The sequence below is a fragment of the Dermochelys coriacea genome, chromosome 28 (assembly GCF_009764565.3).
Source record: "Dermochelys coriacea isolate rDerCor1 chromosome 28, rDerCor1.pri.v4, whole genome shotgun sequence".
Taxonomy (NCBI): Eukaryota; Metazoa; Chordata; order Testudines; family Dermochelyidae; genus Dermochelys; species Dermochelys coriacea.
In genome coordinates, this window is record NC_050095.1 from 3895001 (window position 1) to 3917514 (window position 22514).

At 50.5% G+C, this 22514-nt stretch overlaps 1 protein-coding gene and 3 non-coding genes across 5 annotated transcripts in view; 1 reads left to right on the plus strand and 3 right to left on the minus strand.

Annotated features, from left to right (window-relative positions):
* The window catches only part of LOC119849376 (zinc finger protein 420-like), a 3142523-nt gene that overhangs the window by 1225119 nt on the left and 1894890 nt on the right, over positions 1-22514 (plus strand). The gene's annotated exons all lie outside the window — the stretch shown is intronic.
* On the minus strand, positions 16884-16955 carry TRNAY-GUA. Its single transcript has one exon. It is a non-coding gene; the product is annotated as a tRNA-Tyr (tRNA).
* On the minus strand, positions 19061-19133 carry TRNAV-AAC. The gene has a single exon. It is a non-coding gene; the product is annotated as a tRNA-Val (tRNA).
* On the minus strand, positions 20508-20581 carry TRNAT-CGU. Its single transcript has one exon. It is a non-coding gene; the product is annotated as a tRNA-Thr (tRNA).

Consider the following 22514-nt stretch of genomic DNA (forward strand, 5'->3'; position numbering starts at 1 on the left):
TGGCCTGTAGTTCCCAGGATCCTCCTTCTTCTCTTTTTAAAGATGGGCACTACATTAGCCTTTTTCCAGTCGTCCGGGACTTCCCCCAATCGCCATGAGTTTTCAAAGATAATGGACAATGATGCTGCAATCACATCTGCCAACTCCTTTAGCACGGCCCCATGGACTTGTGCTCATCCATCTTTTCTAAATAGTCCCGAACCACTTCTTTCTTCTCAGAGGACTGGTCACCTCCTCCCCGTGCTGTGCTGCCCAGTGCAGTAGTCTGGGAGCTGACCTTGTTCGTGAAGACAGTGGCAAAAAAAGCATTGAGTACATTAGGTTTTTCTACATCCTCTGTCACTAGGTTGCCTCCCTCATTCAGTAAGGGGCCCACACTTTCCTTGACTTTCTTCTTGTTGCTAACATACCTGAAGAAACCCTTCTTGTTATTCTTAACATCTCTTGCTAGCTGCAACTCCAGGTGTGATTTGGCCTTCCTGATTTCACTCCTGCATGCCCGAGCAATATTTTTTATATTCTTCCCTGGTCATTTGTCCAGTCTTCCACTTCTTGTAAGCTTCTGTTTTGTGTTTAAGATCAGCAAGGATTTGACTGTTAAGCCAAGCTGGTCGCCTGCCATATTTACTATTCTTTCTACACATGGGGATGGTTTATCCCTGTAACCTCAAGAAGGATTCTTTAAAATACAGCCAGCTCTCCTGGACTCCTTTCCCCCTCATGTTATTCTCCCAGGGGATCCTTCCCATCAGTTTTCTGAGGGAGTCAAAGTCTGCTTTTCTGAAGTCCAGGGTCTGTATTCTGCTGCTCTCCTTTCTTCCCTGTGTCAGGATCCTGAATTCGACCATCTCAAGGTCACTGCCTCCCAGGTTCCCATCGACTTTTGCTTCCCCTACTAATTCTTCCTGGTTTGTGAGCAGCAGGTCAAGAAGAGCTCTGCCCCTAGTTGGTTCCTCCAGCACTTGCACCAGGAAATTGTCCCCTACACTTTCCAAAAACTTCCTGAATTGTCTGTGCACTGCTGCATTGCTCTCCCAACAGATATCAGGGTGATTGAAGTCTCCCATGACAACAAGGGCCTGCAATCTAGTTACTTCCGTTAGTTGCCGGAAGAAAGCCTCGTCCACCTCATCCCCTTCGTCTGGTGGTCTATAGCAGACTCCCACCACGACATCTCCCTTGTTGCTCACACTTCTAAACTTAATCCAGAGACTCTCAGGTATTTCTGCAGTTTCATACTTGAGCTCTGAGCAGTCATACTGCTCCCTTACATACAATGCAACTCCCCCACCTTTTCTGCCCTGCCTCCCCTTCCTGAACAGTTTATATCCATCCATGACAATACTCCAGTCATGTGAGTTATCCCACCAAGTCTCTGTTATTCCAATCACATCATAATTCCTTGACTGTGCCAGGACTTCCAGGTCTCCCTGCTTGTTTCCCAGGCTTCTTGCATTTGTGTATAGGCACTTGAGATAACTTGCTGATCGTCCCTCTTTCTCAGTATGGGGCAGGAGCCCTCCCCTTCACGTGCTTCTGCTCGTGCTTCCTCCCGGTATCCCACTTCCCCACTTACCTCAGGGCTTTGGTCTCCTTCCCCTGGTGAACCTAGTTTAAAGCGCTCCTCACTAAGTTAGCCAGCCTGCTTGCGAAGATGCTCTTCCCTCTCTTCATTAGGTGGCGCCTATCTCTGCCTAGCACTCTTCCTTCTTGGAACACCATGCCATGGTCAAAGAATCCAAAGCCTTCTCTCCAACAGCACCTGCATAGCCATTTGTTGACTTCCATGATTCGACGGTCTCTACCCAGGCCTTTTTCTTCCACGGGGAGGATGGACGAGAACACCACTTGAACCTCAAACTCCTTTATCCTTCTTCCCAGAGCCACATAGTCTGCAGTGATCCGCTCGTGGTCATTCTTGGCAGTATCATTGGTGCCCACTTGGAGAAGCAGGAAGGGGTAGCGATCCGAGGGCTTGATGAGTCTCTGCAGTCATTCCGTCACATCGTGAATTCTAGCTCCTGGCAAGCAGCAGACTTCTCAGTTTTCCCTTTCGGGGTGACAGATAAATGACTCAGTCCCCCTGAGGAGAGAGTCCCCGACAACCACCTCCCTCCTCCTTCTCTCGGGAGCGGTGGTTGTGGAACCCCCAACCCTAGGACAGTGCATCTCATGCCTTCCAGTCGGCGGAGTCTCCTTCTCTTCCCTTTCCTCAGATATATCATCTAGTCCACTCTCCGCATTATTACCTGTGGAGAGAACATGAAAACAGTTACTTGCCTGTATCTGCGTTGCTGGTACATGGACGTTCCCCTTTCTTCTTCTGGAGGTCACATGCTGCCAAATTTCTTCTCCGTCCTCCTGTCCCCGCAGTGCAGCCTGCTCTGAATCTTCAGAATGTTGTGTCCGTAGAAGCATATCCTGACGTCTGTCCATGAAATCTTCAGTTTCTCTTATGCAATGCAGGGTTGATACCTGTTGCTCCAGACCTTGAACCTTTTCTTCCAATATGGAGATCAGCTTGCACATTACAGGCAAAGTCACTTCTGTCCTGTGGAAGAAAGACAAACATGGCACATCCAGTGCAAGTCACAACAGCTGAACACTCCCCATCCATATTACCTTTTTCCCCTTGATAGCAGAACGTCAGTGATTGCATTGGCTACTTGAATCACAGAAGTCCCCAGAGTAGATTTGCCCACTCCAAATTGATTCCCGACTGTCAGGCATTGCTACCTTCCACAGGGCTATAGCCACTTGCTTCTCAACTGCCAGGACAGTTCTTATCTTGGTATTCCTGCACTTCAGAGTGGAGGCAAGCAACTCACAGAGTTCCAGGGAAGTGGCCTTACACAAGCAAAAATTTTGCAGCCACTGAGAATCATCCCATACCTGCAAGACTATGCAGTCCCGCCAGTCTGTGCTTGTTTGCTGGGCCCAGAATCAGTGTTCCACTCTATCAACCAGCCCCACTGCTGCCATCATGTCCCAATTACCACACCCCGTGCTTTCAGGAACATCTGTGTCCATGTCCTCACAATTATCCTTGTGCTTCTGTCTCTTAGCCAGGTTCTGCACATATTGCAGTATAATGCACAAGGTATTTACAATGCTCGCAACAGCAATGGTGAGCTGAGCAGGCTCCATGCTTGCTGTGCTATGAAGTCTGCATGGGTAACCGAGGAAAAAAGGCACAATGTGATTGTCTGCAGTTGCTTTCATGGAGGGAAGGAAGACTGGCGACATGTACCCCAAACCACCCGCATCCATTTTTTTGCTCCATCAGGCACTGGGAGCTTAACCTAGAATTCCAATGGGCAGCGGAGACTGTGGGAACTGTGGGATAGTTTCCCACAGTGCACCACTCCGTGCGTCGATGCTCCAACTTAATGTGCTTAGTGGGGACATACACAATTGACTGTATAAAATTGATTTCTAAAAATCAACTTCTATAAAATCAATCTAATTTCATAGTGTAGACATACCCTTAGTTTTGCTCTTGAGTCTAATACATTTGTATCTCTTCTTTGCCTCCTGCTCCTTTGAAAGATTAGAAAGTGTGAAAATAGAGCACAGGTGATATTTCTCATCATGCAATCTTCCCATGTAGTGTGAAGACCCAGAGAAAAATGAACTCACAGAAATGTAAGGCTCCTAGGTTACTGTAGAATGTGACTTCACACAAAGCTTACTGGCTGGAAATGGGAATTAAGGGAAAACTGCCCTATAGGTTTATATTTTGTAATCTTTGAATAAGTTATATGAAAGGGTCGGGCTAGATGGCTATAGGAGAGTAATCCTATTGGGATCCGGGAAGTGGGCGGGTGAAGCCCATCCACTGCTAAAGGATCCTCCCCCAGCCTAAAAGGGGAATCCACAGGACCTAGATACCAAATAAATTCGGGGGACAATTAATGAAATAACAGGGACAAGAGTGTTGTCAAAGGGTCAAACGAAGGGAACCGGATGGGGACACCGAACAGAGAACCCCGGACAGTGCCCACTGCTCCTCAAAAGCGTCAAGGGAGTCAGAGGACGCTGCCCAGAGGAACTCTGCCCAGATACGTGAATGGACCGAGGATCGGAAATAGGCCCACCAGTCACAGGAGACTCCATCGACCACTCTGGTTTTATAGATGGCCATTTTAGCTAGGGACAGGAGGAGGTTCACCAGGAGATCCCGTGAATTTGTGGGGTCACAGATAGGGAGTGCATAAATAAGAAGATGAGGGGAAAAGTGCAACCAAAACCATAATAAAATATTGGTGAGGAGCTAGAATTGGGGCTGCAGCCTGGCACACTCCAGATAAATGTGTGGCAGGGTTTCCCTCACGCCGCAAAAGGGGCAGGTGTCTGGGATAGAGGTGAACCGCACAAAGAACATGCCCATGCTCACGGCTCCGTGAAGAAGCTGCCAACTGATATCCCCGGTGGGCCTTGGGACCAAGGTGAAATATAGGCTGGCCCACCAGGGCTCCTCACCCTCCAAAGGTGGCAGGAGGTCCCTCCATTTTATATCGGGGTGGGACACGAGGGTGAGGGCATGGAGGGTGTGGAGCACGAGCGTATATAGATGTTTCCTTGGCGCGGTTTGAAAGCAGACCGGCTGCATCTCGTGCAGCCAGCTCATGGTGAAGAGCTGACGGGGTTGGTTGTGTCCATGGGGCAGGGTCCCAATTAAAATGTCCGGCGGGCCTGGGGTAGAGGATGGGCGGGGTGCACCCTCGTCCAGGACCCGGTTGAGATAAACCCAAGTAGTGGGCGGCAAAGCGGCCTTCACCTCCTGAAGTACGCACCGGGGAGTACGAGGTCTGGAGAGCCCCATGCGCTGAGTGAACATCAGGGGATCCAGCCAGTCTCCCCAGTCGTAGTCCAGGAGGTCTCTGACTCTTGTGACTTCTGCCAGGATCAACCTCTGGCGCACCGAGCAGGACTCCACCACCTGCACACGGAGCTCGGGGTTGTGTAGCAGGGGCTCCGCGAGGAGATCTGCCCCCTTGGTGGCCGCCACGGACCTGGTCTTTGAAAACAGTTTCCAGGTCCGGAGGAGGTCCTGGTAGAAGACCGGCACCCTGGAAAGGTCTTACAGAAGACCTCTCGGATGGAGATAAAGGAGATGCTGGTCGTATCAGAGCCCTCAGAAGTGGCGTAGGAAGTCAGTATGCTCCACGCCAGACTATCTGCAACATAAAGGAGCCTCTACAGGGCTTAGAGGTGGAAGACATGGACCTGAGTAAGCGGACATTTCAGGCCCTGCCCTCCCTCCTCCAGGGGTAGATGGAGAACCTCTACAGGGACCCAGTGCAGTCCTGACCAAAAGAACTCCAGAATCGATGTCTGGAGGTTGGCCAGGAAACCTGGGGCCGGGACCAGGGTGTTGAGCTGGTACCAGAGCATGGACAGGACTAGTTGAATAAGCACCAGTGCTCTCCCTCGAAGGGAGAGGCACCAGAATAGTCCTGTTCATTTCCGGAGCCGCTCTATCACCCTGCCCTCTAAATTCTGCCAGTTCTCTGGCGGAGAGGGATGCGTGGCAGAAAGGTACATGCCGAGATAGAGCAGTGGACCCGCTCTCCACCGGATGGCCTGAAACACGGTTGGGAAGGAGCTCGCCTGCCACCAGTCCCCTACCACCAAGCCAGAGGTCTTGACCCAGTTGACCCGTGCAGAGGAGGCTGCCAAATAGATGGCCTGGCAAGCCTCCACCCGCGCCAAGTCGCCCGGGTCCTGGACCACGAGGAGCATGTCATCAGCGTACGCCAACAGGACCAGCCGCAGCTCCGGCTCTGCAGCACCAACCCTGTCAACCTCCTTCGGAGGAGACAGAGGAAGGGCTCAATTGCCAGAGCATACAGCTGGCCTGAGAGGGGGCACCCCTGCCGTACTCCTCGCCCGAAGCTGACCGGTTCGGTCAGGGTCCAGTTGAGCCTGACCAGACACTCTGCAGAGGTGTACAGCGCCCAGAGAAAACCCACAAACTGGGGTCCGAAGCCAAACACTTGCAGAGTGCTCAGGAGATACCCGTGATCCACCCTGTTGAACACCTTCTCCTGATCCAAGGACAGGAGGGCGAATGACAGACCATCCCTACACCCGAGTTTCAAAAGGTCCCGGACCAGATATAGATTGTCGAAGATGCTGTGGCCTGGGAAGGTGTAGGTCTCGCTGCACCAGCATGGACCCTAGCCACAGCGAGATTGCTTTTGCCACGACTTTGTAGTCTGTGCTGAGGAGCGAGACGGGATGCCAATTTCATAAATTGCTGAGGTCCCCCTTCTTCGGCAATAAGTCGAGCACAGCTCACCTGCATGAAAGAGGGAGGACCCCGCTCTGCAAAGACTCGGCCCAGACGGTGACAAGGTCTGGGCCGAGGACGTCCCAGAACATACGGTAAAACTCCACGGTCAGCCCGTCCATGCCCGGAGATTTATTGGTGGGCATGTGACGGAGGGCTTTCAAGAACTCGGCCAGAGTGAGAGGCAGCTCTAGCCGGTCTCGGTCGCCCGCACTGACCGTAGGGAGCTCCTCCCAAAGCACTCTGCAAGCGTTAGGATCCGTCGGATCTAGGGAGAAAAGGCTTGTGTAGAAGGCTCTCGCCCTCCCGCACATCTCCACCGGATCCGTGAGGGGGGTGCCATCTTCTGCCAGAAGAGAGGAGACATGTTTCTTGGCCCCCCTCTTTTTCTCCAGGGCATAGAAGAAGTGGGAGCCGCGATCCATCTCCCGAAGGAGACGGATGCGGGATCAAACAAAGGCACCCCGGGCCCTATGGTCCTCAAGGGTCCGAAGCTCCTCCCGCTTCTCCCGGCACGCTCCGCAGAGGGGTGGATCCTCGGGGCTGGCGGCCAGATGCCTCTCCAGCTCTAAGACCTCCCGTTCCAACTGCTCTATCGCCGCATCCCTCCGTCGGCTGGCGCCCTGGGTGTAGTCACGGCAGAAGAGCTGGGTGCACACCTTCCCTAGGTCCCACCACCTCCGCGCTGAGGGAAAGGCACGCTGCTGCCCTCGCCAGGCCAGCCAGAACTCCCGGAAGGACGTCACGAAGCCCGCATCCTCCAGCAAGCTGTTGATGAAATGCCAATAGGCCGGCCCTGGCCTCTCCGCGCAGAGGGAGACCGTCATGGTGGCTAAATGATGGTCATAAATGGGGCCGGCCGAATGCTGGAGGAGTGGGCTCATGAAAGATGGAAGCATGATAAATAAATGCGGTCCAACTGGGAGTGGCTCGACCGATGGGCCTCCACCCGGGCAAAGGTGAACGTGGAAGTGTCATCCGGGTGGTGGTCGCGCCAGACGTCCACCAGGGAGTGGTGTTCGACTAGCTCCTGGAGGACGGCAGTGGCAGCTGGGCTCTGCTCCGTCCCCGAGCGGTCCCGCTCCTTGAGGGTGATGTTAAAGTCCCCTCCCAGGACCAGGTGCTCATGAGTATCCAAGGTGCCGAGGAAGGCGGACGCCTGCTGATAGAATTGCAGCCACTCCAGGCTCCCTGCTGGGGCATAGATGTTAACGAGGTTGACTACGAGCCCCTCCATGCGGACCCAGAGGTGCAGCAGGTAGCCCGGCACAGCCTCGGCGACCCCTAGCACCTTGGGCCATAGGTCGGGGGAGAACAGGGTCGCCACTCCAGCCGTACGAACTGTGAGATGGCTAAAGTAGACCCTGTCCCCCCAATGCAGCCACCAGCTGTCTTCGGCGGTCGGATCCGTATGGGTCTCCTGCAGGAAGACCACAAAGTACTCCCATCCCAAAGGAAGGAGAGCACCTGGGACTTGCGGAAACCCATCCTACAGCCGCAGGTGTTCAATGTTGCGATGGTAAGAGGTGCCATGAGGAGGGCTGGGGGGGATCCTCCCCGGCAGGGACGCTCGCGGCTCCTGACGGGCCACACAGGAGTCCGTGATCTACCCCATAGGTTAGTAAGGAGTTATGGAAGAGGCGGACCCGCTGGTAGGCCGCGGCGCCCTGCCTCCCGGTCCTTTTACCTTCCCCCATGAGGGCCCTTGTGGCCTGGAGGATTTGATGAAAGTCCCCCCATCGCTGGAGAGCAAGCTGGACTTTGTTGAGGGAGCCATGGACACCTTCTAAAAACTCCCGCAACTCCTCTCACAGCACATGGGGGGGTGGGGTTAGTCTCCTGGTTACTCCCCGACGGGGCCCTTGGTACAGCCCCATGGCCCACAGAGACGGACAGACAGGGTGCGGACCCCTGACGGGGCTCCTGATGGCTTGGCGCCACTAGGCCCGCCTCGAATCCTGGGGTCATAGGGGGCGGCGGAGGGAGGATAGCAGCCCCTGGTGGGTCAGGATGGGTAAACAGAAAGGCCGCTCCCTGGGGGTCATCTATTGGAAAATGGAAGGAGACAGCCCCAGGGGCGGCAATTACATATTGGGAGGTGGACAGGATAGGGACAGGGGCAGGGGTAGGGTTAGAGGTGAGATTCTGGGCGGGGAGAGGGCTCTCAGTGATGCCGGGCGCAGGCTCTATGGTGGATTTGGCAGCCACGGTATGAGGAGGTGTACTCTCTTCTGTAGGGCCCCCTCCCGGGAAGGAGGTCAATTGCTCCTCGCCAATGAGGGGTGCCCCTGGTGGCTTGGGTCCTGGCCACGTGGCACTGGCCATCACCTCAACAGCCTTGGTGGCCATCAGTGGGGCGCCATCTGTCGCCAGTTGATGGAGGAGTCCAGGGGCTCCTTGGAGGTGGGAGCGGAAGCAATGGTTAGGGGGAGGGAGGATGGGGAAAGGGGGGCTGGAGTGAAGTCGTCCAGATCAAGGCCCGCTGGCATAGGGTCGTCCTCCCCCTGGGTGACCAGGGTCAGACCCAGGGCCTCGAGCTCCTCATAGATGGATGGGAAATCGTTTTCCGCCACCCTGGGATTCTCCCCACTGGCACCTGATGCGACAGTCACCTCGGGGCTCACTGAGGTTTCAGATGGCGCCCTGGCAGGGGGGGCTCCCTCAGGGGCCTCAGAGAGGAGGGACTCCCGTGGAGGGGAGATACTGCCTTCCAGTGCTGCCACGTCTTCCCCAGCCGGCTTTGGTGGATGGAGCACACCCGTGGGTAGAGCGGAAGGCTCGGCATCGGTGCCCCCCTTCCTGGTCTTCCGGGGGGCCTCCGCGTCCGATGGGAGGAGCGGAGCTCGAGCCTTCCGCTTGCCCCGCTTCCCCTGGACTAGGGTCCAGCCCTCCATGGCATCATCCGGGGGCTGGCTAGCAGGGGTCGTGTCAGGGGGCAGAGGCGAAGGCTGAGGGACTCGAGGGGATAACGGTGGGGCAGCACAAGGGAGGGAAAATTCCCCTTGGGGCAGGCCCTCTCCCATGCCCGGCGGTGTCCCTGCTGCACCCTCCTCCACAGGCCCCACCAGATTGCAAGCAACGGGGGGGGGCTCTCCTGCTCCTCTGGGCATAGTGGGGGAGGTGCCCCTTGGCAAGAAGGAGGGGAAAGGGGAAGCTAGGCTGAAGGCAGGGGAGGAGGGCGCCAAAAGGGGTGGGCTGGATGGGGGGCAATCAGGGATTAGGGGTCAGTCGCCGACACAGGGTGGAATTCCGGCTCCTCTTCCTGCACTAGGTGAGGGGGGGGATACAACAGCATTGGGGGTGCAGGGAAGAGGGTTGAAACTAAAATGGGGAGTTGCACAAGCGCATGGGAGGGGGCATGGGCACACGGAGCGAGGGGCTAAGTGGGCTGGAAGTAGGGCAGGGAAACCAAGGGGCTAGCTTCAGAGGCTGGGGCAGGGCAAACAAACAAAGGCTGCAGAAGGAAACAAACAAAGGCTGCTGCGGGGCAGGTAAATAAACTGAAGCTAGTAACGGGGGGCAGGAGCAAAAGAGGGGGCAGAAGATACATAGGGCAAATGGGACAGGTAGTAAAGGGCAAAGCTGTGGGGTGGGCAGTCCAGGGCGGGGGCACGTGCGCCCACGTGCGCTTGCACAAAGTCAATTTGGGCTGGCTGCTGCTTCTGGGCCAAAGGGTGAAAATAAGGCGTGGGAAGCCAAGCAAGCAGCTGAGTCCAGAGGCAGGAGCTGAGGCAGATGGTATACAGCCAGTGGGGGTGGAGGAGGGGGCAGCGGTGGTGGTAATAGTGGTGGGGGTTGGTGGGGACACAGATGGATGGGGGGGCAGCTCCATGCCACACCCCCGTGTCCCTGTAAACACAGTCAAGACCCCCACCAAAAGACCACAGTTTGAAAGTTACTCAGTCTTAAGGCCCCCCTCCATGGTGGTCTCCAAAGTCTCTAGGTGCTCCCCCACTGGTGGCTGGTCCTCTCCTTCTCCTCTTCGGGGCTCTCTGCACCATTTGTTTTTCTCCTCCGGTGGTTGATTTTTAATAAAAAAAGAATGGTTTTGGTTTGAAAACAATCTTCATTCCATTAATTGAAAGCAAACAGAGCCCTGCAAAGCAACAGGCAACTTTCTTAAACCTTCATAGTGCATCGTCTGCACCAGTCTAGCATTACAAGCACTGCAGTCCAGTCATAGCAACAAATATTAGTGGCTTTCAGCTTCAAATTGCTGTCTCAAGGCATCCCCGAGTCTTATGGCCCCACACTGCGTCCCTCGAATAGCTCTGGTCTCTGGCTCTTCAAATTCAGTCTCAGGTGCTGAGCCTCAGTGGTCCAGCCCTGAGTACAGCTTTCACCCTTCCCTTCACACATGTTATAGAGCGTACAGCAGGCATATTGAATACAGCATAGGAATATTGTCATCAGCCAGGTCCAGCCTTCCATATAGGCAGCACGACCGGGCCTTTAAATGGCCAAAAGCACACTCAACACTCATTCTGCACTTGCTCAGCCTGTTGTTGCACTGCTCCTTGCTGCTGTCAAGGTGCCTCATGTATCTTAGAATCATAGAATATCAGGGTTGGAAGGGACCTCAGGAGGCCATCTAGTCCAACCCCCTGCTCAAAGCAGGACCAATCCCCAACTGTATGGCTTCTTAAGCCACGGCATTAAGGGGTAGGCAGGGTCTCCCAGGATCACAATGGGCATTTCGACTTCCCCTACGGTGATTTTCTGGTCCAAGAAGGAAGTCCCTGCTTGCAGCTTCCTAAACAGGCCAGTGTTCCAAAAGATGTGTGCGTCACGCCCCTTTCTGGACCAGCCTGCGTTAATGTCCATGAAACGCCCACAGTGATCCACAAGTGCCTTGAGAACCATAGAGAAATAGCACTTGTGATTTACGTACTCGGTGGTTAGCTGGTCTGGTGCCAGAACTGGAATATGTGTGCCATCTATCGCTCCTCCACAGTTAGGGAAGCCCATTTATGCAAAGCCATCCACAATGCTGGGGGGGGGGGGTGCCATCTGCACGTTGCCCAGAGTCACAGTCTTTTGGAGAAGGATGCAATGAATGAATGGCCCTACACACTTTTGTCAACATGTCAAACTGGTTAGTGACTGATTGGTAGAAGCCTGGAGTAGCCAGCTTCCACAGTGCAGTTGCCATGCGCTTCTCCAACGACAGGGCAGCTCTCATTCTCATGTCCTGTGCTGCTTGGCTGGGGCGAGCTCATCACACAGTCCCTTGAATGTGGCTCCTCTGAAAGCTCTGCAGCCGTTGCTCGTCATCCCAGATGTGCGTGACAATGTCATCCCATCCTCAGTGGTTGTTTCCCAAGCCCAAAAGCGGTGTTCCACCGTGGTCAGCACCTCCGTGAATGCCACAAGCAATCTCATGTAGCTACTAACGTGGGGAGATCAATGTCGAGCTCCTCTTGCCTTTGTAGTTTAAGGAATAACTCCACTGCCACTCATGGTGTTAGTAAGAGCAAGAAGCATATTGGTCAACAGTGTGGGATCTTAGCTGAGTGGTGTTTATAGTCATTTAGCCTTAGTGATGTGTGCCCTTGGATTTATTTGTTCATGTTAATAAAACATGTAACTTGGATCTTGAGTCATTTCTTTCAAAAAGCAACAGGGGCCGGAACTTTTATTTGTATATTTCCCTTTAATTCAGTCTCCATTTTCTGCATTTCGATACTGTTCTAAGTTAAGGACTGTGCAGCAACACAAACCTGTTGCTGCCCCATTCTGTGCCCGTCCGGAAGGAGTAGAGAACAAACACCTCCTGGAGCAGGGATTGTAACACTGGACTGTAAATACAGATGCATGTTCCCAAGGTTTGCTGTCTTTCTCAAATCATGGTATAAGGGTGACACCTACAGCTCCTTGTAATCAGACCTGGCAGGAAGGAGATGCCTATGTGTATTCCCTTGGGAGGCAGGGGGATCTGGGAGACTCTGGACATGGGGGATATTTACCCAGAGCTCAGGAGCACTCTACTCAGGGGTGATGCAGTAGAAAAGAGCTGGGTGCTGCTTTCCCCACTTATCTCTCCTTATCCCCTTTCGGTCTCTCCTCTTTCCCTTTCTTCCCACTCCCCCCGACCCTCTGGCAGGGAGACTTGGTCACTTCCCTGCTCCCAGGGGTGCTCGCTCTCCCATAGCTGGGTTGGCCCCTGCGAGTGCTAATAGGAGCGAGTGCCTGGCTGCGGGTCAGTCCCTGCAGAGGCTCTGGGACACACAGAGGCAGGAGGAGGAGCAGAGATGAGGCCAGTTCCCACCTCAGAAAGTCCCTGGCCTGGTGAGTGCAGCAGCTGCAGCCTGGGTTGGGCTTGAAGGGACCAGAGCAGTGGGGACTGGTAGGAAGGAAGGCAGGAAAAGAGCCTTGGGGCAGCTCCTGGAGGCGGGGCTCTGTAAGGTATGAGACACCAGTGTTTGCAAAAATAGTAGGGGGTAGTAAAGGGGCTTTTTTATTTCCCCTCCCACAGACAGTACCGCCAATCTTGTTGTGGTCACTTTGAACAGGGGCTAGGGTGTCCCCATTCTGGAGTACTCTTTCCACACTGGACTCTTCCCTGATCCACTGATCATTACATGTGCTTCAAGCAAATATAATTTATTGAAGAGCAATCAATTTAAAAAATAAGGAAAATGGGAAACATTAACGGCAAACACGTAACCTCATTCTGGAGCACAGAGATATCACAAACAGGAGTCTCTGGCACATGAGGGAAGTTCACAGTCTCTCCTTCACATGACCCGGGGGTCCTGGCTGTGGTGCAGGGATGCCACAGGTCAAACACTTGCTATGGCGGTGGCCACATGCCCTCAGGCTCTAGATGGCAGGACCCTTCCTCCCAGCATCAGCCCCATGTCGGGGTTACAATCCCCGACGTCTGGCCTGCAAGGCCTCTTGACTGGTGGCATCTCCATGTGCTGGGCCTTCTGTCCCCGGTCCCCCTTGCTCTCCCAAGCGGCTCACTGCACACACCTCCAGCCACAGGCTGCTGCTGCTCTGCCTCCATTTCCCTGGGCTGCTTCTCTGGCCTCTCTGGCTCTGGTTGCTGCAGCTTTCCTCCCAGCGCAGATCTGCTCCCTGAACTGCTTCTATGGCTCTGGCTGGCACAGTTCTGTTCCCCGGCTCTTCTTGGGCTCCTGCTCTCTCCTTAGCTCAGCCCCACTCTGGCCTAGGTAGTTCCAGCCCACATGAAGGATGGGATCCTCTGGCTTGCTAAATCCCTCATTAGACTGCCTGCCCTGTCAGTCATGGTGATCTGGAGCTTTGCCCTCTCCCCATTGCCCCTAGAGCTGAAAGTCCTAGCCATGGAGGAGAAAGAAAGAGAGCAAAAAACACTAATTGGACTGCTAGAAAAGCAGAATCAGAACCTTCCCATCAGTGATTCCCACCTTCCAAAAATCCACAGATGGGAACAATTGTGTCTTTCATGCAAAATGACAGATGATATTACAGAATATTTCACTACCTTTGAGAGGCTGTGTGTGATTCCTGAGATTTCCGAGGACAAGAAAATCCCCACTTTGGTTGCAAAGTTAACTGGTAAAGTTCTGAACACATTCAAGGAAATGCCCATTCAGGATGCTTTAGATGACTATAAATTCAAAGGAATGGTTTTGAAATGATTTCAGACCTCCCCTGAAACATATTGGGTGAATTCTAGGAATTTTTAAGAGAAATGCTGGTATGAGTAATGGGGAATATGTAAACAGGATGGTGAGAATGGTGAGGGGAAGGGGAATTGCCGGCTTTGAAGAAATGTTTGAACTTGTTGCTCGGCAGCATTTCCTAAACACACGTAAAGATGGTATGAAGCAGTGTCTATGGGACAAAAACGTGAACACTCTGGGTGAGGTGGTGTCTCTAGCTGATGCCTTCGAGCAGACCCAGGCATCTATTGAGCGTAAACCACAGAAAGGGAAGTGTAAACCTGGTGGGAAGCACGGTTCCCATTTTACCCCTGGGAAAAGGGAGGGTGGGTGGGAGGCTGGGCACTCACATGTTTGGCCGCAGAGAATTAACTACATGTGTCTATTAACAGAGGGGGGTTGAGTCCCATCCCTTCTCACCATCAAAGTGCAAAGCAGGAGCCTGTTGCTTTGCATTCCAGGTGTTAGAGTAGCAGGCATGTTAGTCTGTATTCACAAAAAGAAAAGGAGGACTTGTGGCACCTTAGAGAGACTAACAAATTTATTTGAGCATAAGCTTTTGTGAGCTACAGCTCACTTCATCGGATGCAATTCCTGGTGTTGTGTCTCCATCGTGTGGTCAGTCCTTTTAAATAAACAATGCTTTTTTTTTTTTTTTTTTAAATAGAAACCATATTTTCCTCATCCAGACACAGGAGTAGATTAATCTTCCAAGGGAAGGTGATTCTGAGGCAGTTCTGGAGGGAGAAGGGAACATTTTCAGCATTACAAAATTATTGTGTTGTACCTTACACACACACAGAGTGACAATAAACACAATTAATTGAGCTACCAACACACTTCACAGGAATGAAATAAATAACTTTATATTCAAGGAGATAGGTGCATTTAAATAATATTAAAAATATTTTCTGGGCAATGCATGAAAACCTCACTGCATTGAACAACCCATTTGATATAGTTAATGTACCCCATGATATTTAAAGAAGTTAAGAAAGATGTGCTTATAAATTAATGTGTTGTGCCTTTTACACTCGCACAACACAGAAAAAACTGAATGATTTGATCTACCAACATTTCCACTTTTTCACAACATTTTAGTTTTGAAGGTTATTTTAATTTCTGTATTTTCTTGGAACCAGAAATGGCGAAAGAGAACACTGGCATCAGTGGAATTACAGCATTAAGGATAAGTTTCAGAGTAGCAGCCGTGTTAGTCTGTATTCGCAAAAAGAAAAGGAGTACCCGTGGCACCTTAGAGACTAACAAATTTTCATCGGATGCATCCGATGAAGTGAGCTGTAGCTCACGAAAGCTTATGCTCTAATAAATTTGTTAGTCTCTAAAGTGCCACAAGTACTCCTTTTCTTTTTGTTAACAGAGTGTTATTGTTACTGAATGGTATGTCTAACCCTGAAATTAGTTAAATGCAGAAACAACCTGCTCTATGGGTGGTAAATTTACAGAGGCTCTGCTGTTGATCATGAAATAGAAGCACATTAGCTTTACACAGCTGCTATTTCAATGCCTCTGGAAGTTACAGAAAACAATGATCCGTGTTAAGGGAAAGTTGCTATTTCTTAGAGCCCCAATTTCTATTGTGTATTCCCTTGGGAGGCAGGGTGACCTGGGAGACCCTGGACACTGGGGGGCTATTTACCCAGAGCTCAGGAGCAATCTACTCGGGGTGATGCCATATATAGGAAGGTTTGAATGTGTAGCACGTAGTTTGGTAAAGTTTAGCTGTTTTATGTTTATAACAGGTTCCTGCTTACCTGCATAGTTTTCAATCACATACTTTGGCAATTTACCAAATATCATACAAACTAGTCCATTCCTCCCCATTTTCAATCTCTGACCAGAATGTTAGAATGAGGCAGAGAACTGGGAAAGTATCACAAAAGGAATATATTAAAAAGTGGGATTAATCAAAGATGGGATGCAGACAAAGTGTTTTCGATGGCTGGTGAAGTGACAGGGACACACTCCCACTCGTGCTGGTTCTGAAATAACGGCAGAAGCAGGTCAAAGAGAATGAACTCATGTGGGAGCTATGGGCAGCTGCCCTGTCAATGCATCACACACCTGGGAGGTGTTACATAAAAGACAGCACTTCCCCTCTGGAAGAGAAACACTTCCCCCCACTGCCACCACTTCATTATATTATCTATGGGGCTGTATGTTCTGCAGGACTTTGATCTCTCTGGGTGGTCCATGGTAATAATACAAGAGCCATTAAAAGAGCAGGAGTCATCCCAATGGAAATCACTTCACTTCTTTCTCAGTGCCACCTTCTTAGCCCTGGCTTTGGGTGCTTTGAAGTTGGCTCTCCAGTCTTGATTTTAGGTGGGATCTTGACCACCTTCTGGGGCTTGGCAGATTACACCTTTTGAGGGCTTTTCTCTGCCTTTTTGATCCCCCCTACACTCACCACATTCTGATGATTATTCCTAGACATGGCCATGGTGACCTTCCTGGGGATCTTGGCAGCTTTAGCCAGCTTCTTGGTGACTCTATTCCTACTCAGAGCCACTATCTTCTTCTCATGCCTTGTCCTGGGGGGGCCCAGCTGCTGCTTGAATGTGAAGGAGCCACGGTGCTGGTGACTTTAGCCTGCACCAAGGTGTCTTTGCTCATCAGACTCCTGAACTCCAACTGGAGGTGGTTCTTGTTCTTCTGCACAGCATAGCCTCTGGAGAACAGGGATCTGCAAATGTGTATTCATATTATACCTTTGTTTAATTTATTAAAACATAAACTAGACACAGAAGACTGGAATGATTTCAGCTGATGAACAAGTTTGCTACATTTTTATGCATTGCACAGTGAAATATTGAGTGTTTACATTCATTTCAAGAATCCTCATATAGTGGAATTCGTGAACATAATGGAGAATGGAAATAAAATGTTTTCCTTTAAAAAAAAAAGAGCTTATAAGAGGACACTTGGTTTTGAACCAAGGACCACTTGATCTACAGTCAAATACTCTACTACTGAGCTATACCCCCATAATAACAGTGGGCTGGAGTCATGATCTCCAGGACTTCAAAGGACAGACCCTGCTTCAGCGAGCTCCTTTATTATTCCCAGACCACAGGTGGTTTTAAAAATGGGGTTCAATTAAACTTCATAAATGTGGTAAACACCACAACTTGCACACCCACCGACATAGCTTCTCCCACTGACTTAGCTACCACCTCCTGGGGAAGTGGATTAACTACACTGACAGGAAAACTCTCTCCCATCAGCACAGAGCAGTGGTTTTCAAACTGTGGAACAGGACCTCAAAGTGGGTCGTGTCCCTGTTTTAATGAGTGTCACCAGGGCTGGCGTTAGACTTGTTGGGGCCTAGGGCTGAAGCCAAAAGTCTGATTCTCCACCACCCAGGGCTGAATCCCTCAAACTTTGGTTTTGCTCTCCCCCCTCAGAGGGGCAGGGCTCAGGCTTCAGCTTTGTTCCCCCCCCCCCCCCGCCCAGTGTGGAGGGGTTTGGTGTTTGGTCCCCCTTCCCGAGGTTATGTAGTAAGTTTCTTTGGCAGAAGGGGGTCGCAGTGAAATGAAGTTTGAGAAACCCTGGCACAGAGCATCTTCATTACTGAGCTGCAGCAGCGTAGACTCAATGTTTGAAATATAGTCTTGGCCTGAGAGTAAAACTAGACTTGGCTCCCTGGGTGCTCAGGCACTGAAAGTACAGCCATGAAGACACCACACACCAGCCTTCTCCAGTTGGCAAGACTCAAACCGCCACAGAAAGACCCCCATGCTTTCCTAGGCCAGCTCCCTAAGCACTCGGCCACAACCACTTAATACAGGGGCTTTTCTACACTATGGTTCTGTTCTCATTGAATGGTCATTTCCAATTGTTTGCTGAGACCAGCTTACCCAGCACACTCACTGCTGTGCAGTTCGGTAAGTGTGGCCATGGCTGAACAGCGAGAATTTCTGCCCATTTCCCTACTGGCTGGAGCCTGGTTAGAGTGTGTTTGTGGTTAATGATGTTGCTGTAGATTGTTCATTCCCTGCCTTGACAATTCAGACAGTCCCTTTTCCCGTTGTATCTTCAGCACATCAGTGATTCCAATAGCAGGGGCACATTTTCTCTGGGACACTGAGATTTTTCAGGGAGTTGGTGACTCCTTTATTTTCTCACCCTGGAGTAAACTCAGCTTTTTATTCCATCATTCATGTTTCATGGAATAACAAAAGCAGCATGAAGAAAGAGGAGAGTGAATATCTCACTGTCAGGGCTGAAGATGGCCACGTCCTCTCTGTCTGACCATTGCCATTGCAGGAGAGAAGGTTTAAGTGGAATTGAATGCCCTGGCTCATACTAGAGACATGGAAAGGTTTTGCTGTTCATGGTTCTGTGCAAAGGAAATTGCAGGGAGGGATAACTCAGTGGTTTGAGCATTAGGCTGCTAAATCCAGGGTTGTGAGCTCAATTCTTGAGGGAGCCATTTAGCGATCTACGGCAAAAATAGGGGATTGGTCCTGTTTTGAACTAGATGCCCTCACTGGAGCAAGTCTACCCACAGCTCGCAGGCAACTCCCAAGCTCATCACAGCACATCATCTTGGCCAGAAAGGAGCCCACTCCGACTCATCTTTGCTTGTCTTCCTTTCACCCAGAACCCTGCTTCTTCTCTTGGACTGCAAGAAGCCATATCTGGGAAGCCAAGAGGCAGTCACAGGGTTCTACCTCCCAGCAGCCAACCGCACCTCCTCAGGCTTTGGCAGAATGAATGGTGGCGCTCTGCTATCTCCACTTAGCCCCATTGAGGTGCTTAGCTTCTGTCCTGCATTTCTCAGCATGACTTTCCTCTCTTGCCCCATTCCTGCCTCACTTCCTCCTTTGGCAAATCACGAGAAGGAGGACAGCAGGAAGAGCTGGCCTCTGTAGGCCAACCTTCAAGGGCAGAGGAGGCCAAGCCACAAGGCTCCAAAAGGTGACTGGCCTAGATCCTCTAGCTTTCCCCGGAGGATGCCAAGAAACTTTCTCCGCTCATTTCACTACCCTCTGTCCTGCAGGGGTTGGGGTTCTCTCAGGGACAGGCAAGTGGCAGAACGTGGAGCGCCTTGCTGGACAGCAAGGGATTTGGAAAAAGTAAACCATTATGTTTCTGCCCAGTTTTGAACCGGGGCCCTTTTGTGTGTTAAACAAATGTGATAACCACTACACTACAGAAACTCCATCCCCATACCCCTCAAATTCCATCCACTTTTTGGCACTTGCCCTGACACACACCGATGGGCGAACCGGGAGAAAGTGGTGGCAGCCCTTCGACAGGTCAGCTGGTAGAGCAAAGGACTGTAGCTGGCACTCAGGAAGTCATCCTTACGTCACCCTTGTGACTCCAGCTTGAAGGAGAGCTTCTTTTTCTTCCCCTTGCTGAGAAAAGGTAAGAGAAGAAAGCAAGTTCTGGTGGGCCAACTTGCTTTACAAGCCCATGCTGTGCTGCGGAATCCCGAAATGAGGGACTCGTGGCAGGTAAAGGCACCACTCAGCTTTCAGAAAACAGCCCACCTGTGCATAAAAGGGGACCAAACAGCATGCCAAAGCCTGGGATTGAACCAGGAACCTCTAGATCTTCAGTCTAACACACACCTGACTTTTTTCAGAGTAGCAGCCGTGTTAGTCTGTATTCGCAAAAAGAAAAGGAGTACTGGTGGCACCTTAGAGACTAACAAATTTATTAGAGCATAAGCTTTCATGAGCTACAGCTCACTTCATCGGATGCATCCGATGAAGTGAGCTGTAGCTCACGAAAGCTTATGCTCTAATAAATTTGTTAGTCTCTAAGGTGCCACCAGTACTCCTTTTCTTTTTGCGGACACACCTGACTGCATTACTTTTGCAGCTGCTAGGCTTCTGTTTGGCCTGCTGTTTTTCTCTCTGGGATGTTTTTGTCAGCCATGGCACACAAAAAGGACATCATTGAGAGCAGCCCATGAGGGCAAGATAAGCTACAGAGACCTTTACTTTGTTTCACATTTATCCGGTGCCTCCTTTCAACACTTGTCAGCAAAAGGATCTGTTCCTTTTGCAAGCATTTTTATGGCTAGTCAAAGGCAGGCTTCTCCGTTAACAAAAAAAGATTGACCAAAAGGTGACAAGAGGAGGCACGTTCAGCAAGGCACCACTGGATGCTGGATCCTGAATTTGCTCTTTATCCAGAAAGTTTATTGGCAAGCTCTGCCACTGTGTCACTCTCTGGGACTTCTCCCGTAACTGCTCCATTTTTCATCAACAATAAAATGGAAGGTGAAAGGACAGTAATTCTCCAGTTCCTGCAAGCCTTGCAGAGAACCCTCTAGAAGGGTCTGTGTGCATACACATCCCAGCGAATTCATGGGCTTGGGACACAGGCTCGCATGTCACAGCAATTGCAGTCAAAGCAACCTCCTTCCCAACACCAATAGCCTTTTCATCAACTCCAGGCTGGTAATTTGATTCTCTCTAACGGTCCTCTGCAAAGAAGCCTTTTCCTTAACAAGCAATTGCTTATATTACTAAGGGAGGTCTCTTCTGTTTCCTAGGAAGACAGAGGAAAACAGTACAACAAGGCACCACTGGGAGTTGAACCCAGGATCGCCTGTTTACGAGACAGGTGCTTTAACCTACTAAGCCATGGTGCCTTCCTTGATTACCTGTTTGCAACTATTCCACTTGATGGTCCAAGACAACACCTTCAAATGCCAAAGTACAGACGTTCCCCATATCCCTCAAGACTTGCAGAGTTTGAGCGGGCTGGCTCTCTGTGCATGGAAAGCCACAGCTGAGTTGACAGAGGGCTTCTAACATGCGGTTTTCCCACAGACTGCTGTGATCCTATAGTGGTTAGTGCTCTGTTTCAGTCACAGCAACTCTGAGTCATGGTAACTTTTCCATCAGCTCCAGACTTATCATTTGCCACTTTCAAAGACTTAGCTGCAAGGAAGGCTCTCTCTGTCTTGAACAAGTATTTACAAGGATTGCGCTGAAGAGATACTGTAACACATCTTGCATGCATGACGGTTGAATCTAAAAGGCAGAGTATTAAGCAAAATATTACCACGACTGGTCACAGGTGGGTGTCTGTGTGACGGGTCCTCAGGGTACAATCCGGAACTGTGGGGCTGCTAGGCCCTCTTAACTCTCCAGCCTGGGCTGTCTCTTGCAATGCTGTGCTAGTGACAAGCAGCAAAACCTCTCCAAGTGCTGTGATCACTTGGCCAACAACATGCAGTGCACACTATGGACACACTATGGTCCATGTTAGAGGGCTTTCCCTCTTCCCTGGTTCTTGTCATGCAAGCAGCAAAAGGCCAGAAGTCCAAAGCTCAGACAATGCAATGTTTATTGGGGTTAGTTTCCAAGCAAGTTTATTCCGAAGAACTTCACACCAATCAGACTTATCTCTATATGCCGATAGAGTCAGTTCCCCAGTGTTCCCTTCCCAGCTCTCATTCCACAGAGTGTTTGCCCCATGACCCCCTTCCCAGCTCTGATGCTGCAGAGCCTTGCTTGTGTCCCTGTTCCCTTTTCCCGTTCCCCTCTTAGCAAGCATGATTCCAATTTCCCTTACCCCTCCTGTTTGACGCCAGTATACATAATATTATTCTCAGCTATACCTTAACCAATCATTTTATTGAAATTTAACTGAACAATCTTAACATATTGAAACATAATTTTATAACCAGTTGTATCCCACTCCCCTAATTAACTTACACCCCGCAAAATTAATTATATAGTAGACAGAAACAATTAGAGAACCAGACAGATTAACAAAAGAAAAGTGTTTCAGAGTAGCAGCCGTGTTAGTCTGTATTCGCAAAAAGAAAAGGAGTACTTGTGGCACCTTAGAGACTAACAAATTTATTAGAGCATAAGCTTTCGTGAGCTACAGCTCACTACATCGGATGCCATAAAGATAAAACAATACAGAAATGAGGGTTTCACAACCACAACCACTGATAAGTGATTCTTTGCTAGACAGGATGCTATCAAAATAAGTTTTCTTTAACCATCTTATGATCCATTTCTTTATCTAGTGGTGATGGGAACTATCAGGACAGGATTGTCTTCCTAACAGCCCAATACAACCTTATATCAATGAGACTTGTTTGGAATGTGAGGATGTGACCGTATGCTTCCCGGCTTATGGCTGCCCCCTGCTGCTTAGCGAAAGGCCTTAGCCTAAAAAAGGACAAGGCCTCAAACGATTCTAGTGAAAGAAGGTCCATACACAGATGGACTGTGATTTTGATTCTTTGTTTTTATACGCCTGTAACTAGCTGAGTGATAAAAATACACCTCAGTTCTTAAAGTATAGGGAAATTAGCCTTTGCTGACAAGGTTTGTCTCTGTTCATATTTCACCTTCTGCTGTTATGTAGAGGGATCTTTACTATGTTTTCCGAGGTTAATAACTATCTCCTAAATTTTATTTACTCAAATTTAAAAATTGGTGTCACCTGACTTTTGCATCTCCCTGTGGAAAAACAACTGACATGTGTGGCTTTCTACAGGGTGTCATGATGTTAAAGTTGGGGAATTCAATCTCTGAAAGCTGGCTAGATTGTTGGGCTCA